At 47.6% G+C, this 10236-nt stretch overlaps 1 pseudogene across 1 annotated transcript; it reads right to left on the minus strand.

The window, feature by feature from the left end:
- Nucleotides 1-8459: 8459 nt before the first annotated feature.
- Nucleotides 8460-9087, minus strand: LOC310856390 (kelch domain-containing protein 3-like; annotated as a pseudogene). Its single transcript has one exon. The product of its transcript is annotated as a kelch domain-containing protein 3-like (transcript).
- Between the last annotated feature and the right edge of the window lie 1149 nt (nucleotides 9088-10236).

The raw sequence follows: 10236 nt of genomic DNA on the forward strand, positions 1-10236 counted from the left end.
GTTTGACCGCCTAGCGTCTTTACTGTCACTACAACGTCCATTGTTGACCTTTGACCTTATGCACACACAGGCGGCCATCTTGCCTGTAGTTCCCACCTCGCTGGGCAAGATGGCCGCAGTGAGCATTAGGTCAACTACAGCAGAACACTGGGTTCCCAGACTGTGGGTCGGGACACATCTTTATGTTTCTGTTTCCTACATTTTGTTTTGAATTATCATTTCAAAAACATAAAAAAAAAAAGAAAGTCTATGGGAAGTCAGAATGGGGGAGGGGGGGGGGGGTCACAAACTGAGGTGGGATGTGGAATTCTGTCAGATTTTGGCACTTCATGCCCGCTCACTGCAGTGTCTGCAGTCACTGCAGTGTCTGCAGACACTGCACTATGAAATGTTCGTTGAGTTTCTTTCTCCACCACGCACCTGGAGTTTACGCTCCTGGAGTTACACCTGGAGTTTACGCTCCTGGAGTTTACGCTCCTGGAGTTTACGCTCCTGGAGTTTACGCTCCTGGTCTTTACGCTCCTGGAGTTTACACCTGGTGTTTACGCTCCTGGAGTTTACACCTGGAGTTTACGCTCCTGGAGTTTACACCTGGAGTTTACACCTGGAGTTTACACCTGGAGTTTACGCTCCTGGTCTTTACGCTCCTGGAGTTTACACCTGGAGTTTACGCTCCTGGAGTTTACCACCTGGAGTTTACGCTCCTGGTCTTTACGCTCCTGGAGTTTACACCTGGAGTTTACACCTGGAGTTTACACCTGGAGTTTACACCTGGTGTTTACACTCCTGGAGTTTACACCTGGAGTTTACACCTGGAGTTTACACCTGGAGTTTACGCTCCTGGTCTTTACGCTCCTGGAGTTTACGCTCCTGGTGTTTACACCTGGTGTTTACACCTGGAGTTTACACCTGGAGTTTACGCTCCTGGAGTTTACGCTCCTGGAGTTTACGCTCCTGGAGTTTACACCTGGAGTTTACACCTGGTGTTTACACTCCTGGAGTTTACGCTGGAGTTTACGCTCCTGGAGTTTACGCTCCTGGAGTTTACGCTCCTGGAGTTTACGCTCCTGGTCTTTACGCTCCTGGAGTTTACGCTTACGCTCCTGACTGATCTGCAGCCTGATAAAGATCACGACGCGTCGTATCTCGCCGCAACGCGTTGTGATGTCACAGATCAGCTGACTGTCACCGCGCCGCAACAGACCACAACACCAGCCCCTCCCCCCACGCAGCCGCCCCGCCCCCATCCCATTCCTCCTCCCCCAAAAACCTGAAAAGTTAGTTTTAAATTAAAATAACCTCAGGGTCGGCCTGTCGCCCCTGTCTCTCTCTCTCTCTCTGTCTCTGTCTCTTTGTCTCTCTCTCTGTCTCTCTCACTCTCTCTGTCTCTCTCTCTCTCTCTCTCTCTCTCTCTCTCTCTGTCTCTCTGTCTCTCTGTCTCGTCTCTGTCTCTCTCTCTCTCTCTCTCTCTCTCTCTCTGTCTCTCTCTCTCTCTCTCTCTCTCTCTCTCTCTCTCTGTCTCTCTCTCTCTGTCTCTCTCTCTCTCTCTCTCTCTCTCTCTCTCTCTCTCTGTCTCACTCTCTCTCTCTCTCTGTCTCTCTGTCTCTCTCTCTGTCTCTCTCTCTCTCTCTCTCTCTCTCTCTCTCTGTCTCTCTGTCTCTCTCTCTGTCTCTCTCTCTCTCTCTCTCTCTCTCTGTGTCTCTCTGTCTCTCTCTCTGTCTCTCTCTCTCTCTCTCTCTCTCTCTCCTCTCTCTCATCTCTCCTCTCTCTCTCTCTCTCTCTCTCTCTCTGTCTCACTCTCTCACTCTCTCTCTCTCTCTGTCTCTCTGTCTCACTCTCTCTCTCTCTCTCTCTCTCTCTCCTCTCTCTCTCTATATCTCAGTTCCACTTTATTTCCTGCTATTGCTACAAAAAAACTGTTAACAGAAGAAAAATAAATGTGTTTTTTCTAAATTTAATAAAACCGGATTTTGAAATAAACGTTTTAAATGTTGTCCTTGTTACTGTACGCCTTTTAACTGTATCTTGTGTAATCTTCTAAATCCTGAAATACCTCATGTTTCTGTATCATTGGTGCTCAAAATGATATGTAACTAGCCCTTACCCGTTCTGAATATAGGCGGTGGTGGCTCAGGGGTAGAGTGCCTGGATGGTAACCGTAAGGTTGCCAGTTCAAACCCGGGGTCCCCCAGAGTTACTGTCGAAGTGTCCTTGAGCAAGGCACTGAACCCCTAATTGCTCCCGATGTGCTAGTTGGTGCCTTGCATGGTTTCCGCTGCCATCGGTGTATGAATGGGTGAATGTAATGCACAATCTCTGTAAAGCGCCTTGGATAAAGGTGCTATATAAATGCACCATTTACCATTTAGAGCGTCGCAGTCCCTCCCCCTTTCAGAACAACGAGTGGCCTAGGAAATAAATCCCAATGCATTTCTCCTCATAGGCTTTTCTTGAAGTATTTATTTAAACTCGGATCGTGACAAATCATGACAATGAACACAATGTTTTGGGGCAGATCAAATCATTTATAAGAAGAAAAACAAAACAAATAGTGTTGTCTCCTGCCTTTATTTTCTTCTTTCTAATGATTTGATCGGCCCCAAAACATTGTGTTTATTGTCATGATTTGTCACGATCCGAGTTGGCTTTGTCCGCGGCGTAACCGTCTTTAAATAAATACTTTAACAGTTTCCGTGCCGGGAATGGATTACTCCAGGTTACTGTCGCTGCCAACCTCGCTAATCGCGACTTTTGTTTTATGTGTTTAATCCGCTGTATTGTTATAAATAAAAAGAAAATCCGTCTTCGTCGCGGAGAAAGATACTAGATGCATTCGCTTTGATGACGAAACCGGAAATCGTCACATGCTGTGGGCTGCTAGGGCTTCTGGGAAATTGAGGCCAATGGAAATGCATGGGGTGCAACGCCTCATTGAGACGAGTCTTGTGTGCGTCTTCCGGGTGCACCAAGATGGTGCACCCGGATATACCAATATCACTTATTTTTTTGTTTTGTTGTGATAATCCTCCCTACTATAGAGTGTGCTGACCATATAAGGAGTTCCTCCCTGTCCCCAGTTAACCCCTGGGGGTCAAAAAACCTTAGGTTTCGTTTTTGACTCTATCCTGATTGGACGAAAGGCTGGGTCCCACAGCCAAAAACGAAACCTAAGGCTTTTTGAGTGAAATCACTGAATATACCTTTAAACTTTATAATATGCGTCTTTCTTTTCCCTTCCAGATTAAACTCACGATGCTGTTCATTGACATGACATTGAATGATTGTGGACACATTTCCTTATAGATGGAGTGCCATGATTTTTTTTCCACCCTAAAACATGTTCATCAGGTCTTATTGTTATATAAGGAGGAATATGTTTTTCAAAAGAAGTGTACAGTATTTGTTAAAATGTTGTTTTTATGTGGACACGCCCACCAGTTCATTAGGTATGCCTGGTTTGCCTGGTGGGTGTTGATGGGTGGTGATCCACCTGAACTGAAGCCACACCCACAGCTGTAGTTGTATGATAAAGGGGGAGGGGTTAGGGGAGGGGCTGATAGTTTGATGGCACTATATTACTGTTTATTTCATTGGACCGTTTGACTGTCAAGGGTTCAGCCTCCAGGAAGAAACCCTAAATACAAAGTTAATACACCATTGCACATAAAAACAACTCCAGGGTGTCTAATGAAGTTCTTTCACCTCATAGACTGGAAAAATACAAACATTGTGGCACTCCCTCTTTAAATATTGGTACAGCTTCCCTTGTATTCTAACTCTCCACTTCCCTGTGGAAGTTCTTGACTTCCAGTTACTGACAACATTGACGCCATATATGGAGCGTGTCTTGAGTGTACAGGATGTGACGAGGTCAGATCAACATATGGAATGTCAGAACAGGTCGGCTCCATATATGGAGATCTAAGGGTGGCAGCGGGGGCAGTGTCTTGAGTGTACAGGGTTTGATGAGGACCCAGGTAATGTTCGGGCCTGTTGACACTCTAGGTTTCGCCGGCTGCCAGGCGCGGCTGCACTAATAACTTTGGGGCAGGCCCGTCTAGAGTTTAAATGGACAGTATCAGTCAAAAGGGAGACATCGAAGAGGAAGGAAAGATCGGGAAGGATCAACATATGGAATGTCAGAACAAACTGGTGGCGGTTCAGAAACCAGTCTGTGTCTCATAGGAGGGCTGTGGGCGGTTCAGAAACCAGTCTGTGTCTCATAGGAGGGCTGTGGGCGGTTCAGAAACCAGTCTGTGTCTCATAGGAGGGCTGTGGGCAGTTCAGAAATCTGTCTGTGTCTCATAGGAGGGCTGTGGGCAGTTCAGAAACCAGTCTGTGTCTCATAGGAGGGCTGTGGGCGGTTCAGAAACCAGTCTGTGTCTCATAGGAGGGCTGTGGGCGGTTCAGAAACCAGTCTGTGTCTCATAGGAGGGCTGTGGGCGGTTCAGAAACCAGTCTGTGTCTCATAGGAGGGCTGTGGGCGGTTCAGAAACCAGTCTGTGTCTCATAGGAGGGCTGTGGGCGGTTCAGAAACCAGTCTGTGTCTCATAGGAGGACTGTGGGCGGTTCAGAAACCAGTCTGTCTCATAGGAGGGCTGTGGGCAGTTCAGAAACCAGTCTGTGTCTCATAGGAGGGCTGTGGGCAGTTCAGAAACCAGTCTGTGTCTCATAGGAGGGCTGTGGGCAGTTCAGAAAACAGTCTGTGTCTCATAGGAGGGCTGTGGGCAGTTCAGAAACCAGTCTGTGTCTCATAGGAGGGCTGTGGGCGGTTCAGAAACCAGTCTGTGTCTCATAGGAGGGCTGTGGGCGGTTCAGAAACCAGACTGTCTCATAGGAGGGCTGTGGGCGGTTCAGAAACCAGTCTGTGTCTCATAGGAGGGCTGTGGGCGGTTCAGAAACCAGTCTGTCTCATAGGAGGGCTGTGGGCGGTTCAGAAACCAGTCTGTGTCTCCTAGGAGGACTGTGGGCGGTTCAGAAACCAGTCTGTGTCTCATAGGAGGGCTGTGGGCAGTTCAGAAACCAGTCTGTGTCTCATAGGAGGGCTGTGGGCAGTTCAGAAACCAGTCTGTGTCTCATAGGAGGGCTGTGGGCAGTTCAGAAACCAGTCTGTGTCTCATAGGAGGACTGTGGGCGGTTCAGAAACCAGTCTGTGTCTCATAGGAGGGCTGTGGGCGGTTCAGAAACCAGTCTGTGTCTCATAGGAGGGCTGTGGGCAGTTCAGAAACCAGTCTGTGTCTCATAGCAGGGCTGTGGGCGGTTCAGAAACCAGACTGTGTGGCGGTTCTGGACAACCGTGGGTCCGACGGACTCGACACCGGGCACTGCACTCCAATGATTTACAGTGTCGAACACCTTTTGGAGGTCCAGCATGACCACCATGCCACAGAATTTGCCCGGGTCTACCTCGCATTTGATGTAGTCGTTAGAAATACGGTCGGCATGTGTCAGTGGACTGGGATGTTCTGAAGCATGTGTCAGTGGACTGGGATGTTCTGAAGCATGTGTCAGTGGACTGGGATGTTCTGAAGCATGTGTCAGTGGACTGGGATGTTTGATGTTCTGAAGCCAGATTGGAATTCTACGCTTGTGTAGGCAGCTGTTGATTTGTTCTTAAATAAAACTAACTCTGTGCCTAGATTGCCTTTTTTTATATCAATTTATTACGGCGATAAACTGTGTCCTGTAGGCAGTTATAACACGGGGGAAATGTATTTTATTTAATTAGTTGTTTGTTTGTTTATTTCTCAGCTGCTTTTGCTAGTCATGGTTGCCAGTTCCCACCTGATGCTGTGTGGGAGTTCAGACTCCCACCATGCAACAGCACATCTTAGTCATCCCATGTGGGTGTTTCCCCTTGGGCTCAACCTTCTTCCAGGAGAAGGTCTCTGGACTGAATTTCCACACATCATTCAAGGTCTGGTATCTCTGGTTCGTGACACGGCCACCAAATATGTACAGCTCTCCATTGTAAGTAAAGGCTGAATGATCATAACGTCCTTCTGGAACAAGCTGTGGAGAAGGTGTGGCCGTCCACAGGTTGGTCTGTGTGTCAAACACTCTGATGGTGTTGTTGTACTGACCCCGCCCAGAGCCCCCAAATATAAACATATTTGTCCCAATGATGGTAGCAGAGTGACATTCTGAAGCAGGAGGTGTTGTTCCTCTGGTGTTAATTAAAGTCCAGACCATCGTGGTGGTGTCCAACTTGTAGATGTCATTAGTGTCTCCAGTCTGGTTGTATCCTCCATGGATAAACATGACCTTCCCCAAAGCACAGGCTGAGTGGTTCCTCCTCCCCTCTGGGACAGTCCCAGAAACCTGTGGTTTGAACCATATGTGGGCGTCAACATCAAAGGCATGAAGCTCATTCTTATAGTACTTCCCTGTGCAGTAATTATACCCTCCCCAGAGGTAGACGGTATATTCTATCAGCACAGCTGTGTGGCCGTAGCGCCTGGAGGGAACCTCAAGGTGACGTTCTCCTGTTCCAGGGGTCACTGGGGTCAACTTCCTCCAGCATAAAGACACTGTATTTAAGACGTGTACTTCAATGTGATCTCTTTCCCTCTGGTTTACGTCTCCTCCAAAGCAGTAGATCTCGTGTCCGACCACCACAGCAGCAGCCTGGTCCTTCCTATGTTCTCCTTCCAGATGTATCGTCCAGTGAAACATTTCACACAGCAGCTCCACCGTCAACGAGTGTTGACAACTAGTTTACAGATGAACTTGTTAGGATGAAGGCAGCTCAGTTTCCTCGTTGCAAGTCACTAACTGATGTTTAGTGTATTGGGCAAGTCTTTTTAAAGAACAATCGCACATTGTGATGTAATTGCATGATTGTGTCATATTGTCATGCAATCTGATTGGCCATTTGCCAAAACAACCTATGTCAGTGCTATGATGTCAATCCTCCATATTTGGGCATCTGCATGGAGAGAAAGAAACGGAGACAGGCAACACCCGGAACCGGACTGTTTGTGAGGAAGTGGACTGGCATGGATTTGAAGCGTCTCAAAGCCATGAGCTCAACCCATGTCTGTTCCTATTGGTCGACTATGAGCACCTACTAACCCATGTCTGTCCCTATTGGTCGACTAAGAGCACCTACTAACCCATGTCTGTCCCTATTGGTCGACTAAGAGCACCTACTAACCCATGTCTGTCCCTATTGGTCGACTAAGAGAACCTACTAACCCATGTCTTTCCCTATTGGTCGACTAAGAGCACCTACTAACCCATGTCTGTCCCTATTGGTCGTCTAAGAGCACCTACTAACCCATGTCTGTCCCTATTGGTCGACTAAGAGCACCTACTAAGTTTAACATTCTGTGAATATACGATGCAAGTTGGACATCCATGCCCCGCCCCCACCCGGCTATGCAATACCCACGGTACCCATCTGTCCCTACTATGCCCATATATGGAGATTTTTGTATCTGTCTCTCTGTCCCTTTATTCCATGGAGTTCTGTGTCAGGCATGCCAAAATATGGAGTGTTGTACTGTCAAAACAGGCCAGCTCCATATATGGAGCCTGGGCAGGGGCCGTAGGTGAGAGGAGAGGAGAGGAGAGGAGAGGAGAGGAGAGGAGAGGAGAGGAGAGGTTGTAGGTGAGAGGTGGGTCTTGGGCCTCAGGCAGAGAGGCAGTAGAATCTGTTTGTTTTGGGAGGTCTGAAGCTCAGTCTGAAGAGACATTGTGATGCTGGAGAACCAAGAGGTGGAAGCATAGTTAAAGGAGGGCTGAATTAGAGCTCCTGCAAGAGTTTTGAGAGAACTTTTGTTGACGAAAGAGATAATTCTTCCCTCCAGGTAGGATTTCATCAAGTATATTGATGTGCATCAAAACCAATCGCCTTCAGTTTGTCCAAAAGAATTGAATGATTTACAGTGTCGAACACCTTTTGGAGGTCCAGCATGACCATGCCACAGAGTTTGCCCGAGTCTACCTCGCATTTGATGTAGTCGTTAAAATACAGTCGGCATGTGTCAGTGGACTGGGATGTTCTGAAGCATGTGTCAGTGGACTGGGATGTTCTGAAGCATGTGTCAGTGGACTGGGATGTTCTGAAGCATGTGTCAGTGGACTGGGATGTTCTGAAGCATGTGTCAGTGGACTGGGATGTTTGATGTTCTGAAGACAGATTGGAATTTTATGCTTGTGTAGGCAGCTGTTGATTTGTTCTTGAATAAAACTAACTTGGTGCCTAGATTGCCTTTTTTTAATATCAATTTATTACGGTGATAAACTGTGTCCTGTAGGCAGTTATAACACTCCCGTCTCAGTCCGGTGAAAAAAAAAGAAAAAAGAAAAAAAGAGGGAAATGTAAAGTCCGCTGGTCTCAGGCTGTCTATGGGGACACAGGTTCTTAGAATGCAAATATATCAGATTCTTCTTTTTATTCAATGTTTTAATCATTTAATTTTATTGAATTAGTTGTTTCTGTGTTTGTTTATTTCTCAGCTGCTGTTGCTAGTCATGGTTGCCAGTTCCCACCTGATGTTGTGTGGGAGTTCAGACTGATCCAGACTGTACTGAATAACTGCCAGCTTGCATAATGTCTTGAGGCTAGGACTGAAGTCTAAAGACATACAGGTCACCTGGTCTGTTGTCTGCTCCAAAGAGGATGATACGATCTCCCACCATGCAACAGCACATCTTAGTCATCCCATGTGGGTGTTTCCCCTTGGGCTCAACCTTCTTCCAGGAGAAGGTCTCTGGACTGAATTTCCACAGATCATTTAAGGTCTGGTAATGGTTCCTGCCACGGCCACCAAATATGTACAGCTCTCCATTGTAGGTAAAGGCTGAATGATCATAACGTCCTTCTGGAACAAGCTGTGGAGAAGGTGTGTTCGTCCACAGGTTGGTCTGTGTGTCAAACACTCTGATGGTGTTGTTGTACTGACCCCGCCCAGAGCCCCCAAATACAAACATCTTTGTCCCGATGATGGTAGCAGAGTGACTGCAAGAATCAGGAGGTGGAGTTCCTCTGGTGTTAATTAAAGTCCAGACCATCGTGGTGGTGTCCATCTTGTAGATGTCATTAGTCCATCCAGTCTGGTTGTATCCTCCATGGATAAACATGACCTTCCTCAAAACACAGGCTGAGTGGTTCCTCCTCCCCTCTGGGACAGTCCCAGAAACCTCTGGTTTGAACCATATGTGGGCGTCGACATCAAAGGCATGAAGCACATTCTTACAGAAGTTGCTTGTGTAGTAATTATACCCTCCCCAGAGGTAGACAGTATATTCTATCAGCACAGCTGTGTGGCCCCGGCGCCTGGAGGGAACCTCAAGGTGATGTTCTCCTATTCCAGGGGTCACTGGGGTCAACTCCCTCCAGCATAACGACACTGTATTTAAGACGTGTACTTCAATGTGATCTCTTTCCCTCTGGTTTACGTCTCCTCCAAAGCAGTAGATTTCGTGTCCGACCACCACAGCAGTCTGGTCCTTCCTATGTTCTCCTTCCAGATGTATCGTCCAGTGAAACATTTCACACAGCAGCTCCACCGTCAACGATAGTTGACAACTAGTTTACAGATGAACTTGTTAGATGAAGGCAGCTCGGTTTCGTCGTTGCAAGTCACTAACTGATGTCTATTGGTCGACTAAGAGCACCTACTAACCCATGTCTGTCCCTATTGGTCGACTAAGAGCACCTACTAACCCATGTCTGTCCCTATTGGTCGTCTAAGAGCACCTACTAACCCATGTCTGTCCCTATTGGTCGACTAAGAGCACCTACTAACCCATGTCTGTTCCTATTGGTCGACTAAGAGCACCTACTAACCCATGTCTGTCCCTATTGGTCGACTAAGAGCACCTACTAACCCATGTCTGTCCCTATTGGTCGTCTAAGAGCACCTACTAAGTTTAACATTCTGTGAATATACGATGCAAGTTGGACATCCATGCCCCGCCCCCACCCGGCTATGCAATACCCGTTGTACCCATCTGTCCCTACTATGCCCATATATGGAGATTTTTGTATCTGTCTCTCTGTCCCTTTATTCCATGGAGTTCTGTGTCAGGCATGCCCAAATATGGAGTGTTGTGCTGTCAGGACAGGCCAGCTCCATATATGGAGCCTGGGCAGGGGCCCTAGCTGAACCGGAGCCCGGACAGAGGCCTTTCGTGGCGTTTCTGGACAACCATGGGTCCGACGGACTCGACACCGGGCACTGAACTCCAATGATGTACTGTGTCGAACACCTTTTGGAGGTCCAGCAT

Source organism: Protomyctophum parallelum (assembly GCF_964188405.1).
Source record: "Protomyctophum parallelum genome assembly, chromosome: 1".
In the NCBI taxonomy this organism is placed as follows: domain Eukaryota; kingdom Metazoa; phylum Chordata; class Actinopteri; order Myctophiformes; family Myctophidae; genus Protomyctophum; species Protomyctophum parallelum.